Source organism: Colobus angolensis, unplaced genomic scaffold, assembly GCF_000951035.1.
Source record: "Colobus angolensis palliatus isolate OR3802 unplaced genomic scaffold, Cang.pa_1.0 Scaffold517, whole genome shotgun sequence".
In the NCBI taxonomy this organism is placed as follows: domain Eukaryota; kingdom Metazoa; phylum Chordata; class Mammalia; order Primates; family Cercopithecidae; genus Colobus; species Colobus angolensis.
The window spans coordinates 1673227-1675263 of NW_012118677.1; the positions used below are offsets into that span (position 1 = coordinate 1673227).

The window sequence follows — 2037 nt, forward strand, 5'->3', positions numbered from 1 at the left end:
CAGCCTGGCCAACACGGTGAAACCCCATCTCCACTAAAAACACAAAAATTAGCTAGGCGTGGTGGTGGGTGCCTGTAATCCCAGCTACTCGGGAGGCTGAGGCAGGAAAATCGCTTGAACCCAGAAGGCAGAGGTTGCATCATTGCACTCCAGTCAGGGCAACAGAGGGAGACTCCATCTCAATAGAAAAAAAAAAAAAAAATGCAGGGAGGTAGGGTGGAGTGGGGCAAAGAAAGCAGGAAATCACTATAATTTAATTTTACCAAAGTGCTAATCACTTTGTAAATATGGTAGAAAAAGCTGTATCTGAAATGCCAAAGACAATCAGTACTGGATTATGAAGGTGAGCATTGACAGTAAGTAATCTTACATTAAAAACAAAACAAACCCATAAACCACTGGTATGAAAACCAGAGAAACTCCTCAAATGTTACTTTCAAATTAATAGTTCCTTGATATTCAGGAAATGCAATTATTAACTCTCCTTTATGAAACTGAAAAGAAAGTATTCCCAGATGGAAAGAATAAGAAAGACATAATTACATGTAAAATTTGTGCATTTATTAATTTCTTATAAATTATTATTATTTTTTTAATTGCTGGGTTTTTTTGCTTTTTTTTTTGGTGGTGGTGGTGGTGTTTTGAAACCATCTTTTTTTTTTTTTTTTTTTTGAGACGGAGTCTGGCTCTGTTGCCCAGGCTGGAGTGCAGTGGCCGGATCTCAGCTCACTGCAAGCTCTGCCTCCTGAGCTTACGCCATTCTCCTGCCTCAGCCTCCCGAGTAGTAGCTGGGACTACAGGCGCCCGCCACCTCGCCTGGCTAGTTTTTTGTATTTTTTAGTAGAGACGGGGTTTCACCATGTTAGCCAGGATGGTCTCGATCTCCTGACCTTGTGATCCACCCGTCTCGGCCTCCCAAAGTGCTGGGATTACAGGCTTGAGCCACTGCGCCCGGCCTTGAAACCATCTTGCTCTGTTGCCCAGGCTGGAGTGGAGTGGCTAAGCTCCTTGTGATCCACCCGTCTCGGCCTCCCAAAGTGCTGGGATTACAGGCTTGAGCCACTGCGCCCGGCCTTGAAACCATCTTGCTCTGTTGCCCAGGCTGGAGTGCAGTGGCACAATCTCAGCTCATTGCAACCTGCACCTCCCCTCCCAGGTTCAAGCAATTCTTGTGCCTCAGTCTCCCGAGTAGCTGGGATTACAGGTACCTGCCACCATGCCCAGCTAATTTTTTTATTTTTTGCAGAGATGGGGTTTTCGCCATGTTGGCCAGGCTGGTCTCAAACTCCTGACATCAAGTGATCCACCCACCTGGGCCTCCCAAAGTGCTGGGATTAGAGGTGTGAGCCACCACGCCTGGCCAGTGAATTCATACATAATTTAAGTACCTATTGGGTTTACTTTATGATATAATAATAATATCTACTATCCAATACTGAGAAACTTCTATGTTCTAGATACTTATTCAGAGACCATTTTCAGTGGGTTTCTGACTGCCTTTGTTCAGAACTATCTTTTCAAGGATGTTTGTGTAGCAAACAGCCTAGGAGAATAGAGACAATGTCTTCTGTTGGAGCAGAGTAGGCATGCTTTATTATAAAAGATTCAGGTTTTCTAAGCTCAGAGCTCCTCTCCTGGAACACAACCCATTGTGGGAACTAGAGCTCAGGGAATCAACACAAGAAAATGCTAGTACTCTGCTACTGCTAATGCTATAAAAAACAAAGTCCCCTGTCTCTGACCTCGGAGTCTCAGGCCTTCCTACAGCACCTAGGAAAATGTGGCAGACAAACTTAGCTTGCAAATAAGGTAAAATCTCAGATCCTCCACAAACCTCAACAATATTTTATTACAGGTCGGGCGCGGTGGCTCAAGCCTGTAATCCCAGCACTTTGGGAGGCCGAGACGGGCGGATCACGAGGTCAGGAGATCGAGACCATCCTGATGACACTCAACCTTTTAAAAAAATTATTACAGGCCGGGCGCGGTGGCTTAAGCCTGTAATCCCAGCACTTTGGGAGGCCGAGACGGGCCGAG

General features: G+C 45.5%; 1 protein-coding gene across 2 annotated transcripts in view; it reads right to left on the reverse strand.

The window, feature by feature from the left end:
• The window catches only part of FASTKD1 (FAST kinase domains 1), a 46303-nt gene that overhangs the window by 35187 nt on the left and 9079 nt on the right, over nt 1-2037 (reverse strand). The gene's annotated exons all lie outside the window — the stretch shown is intronic.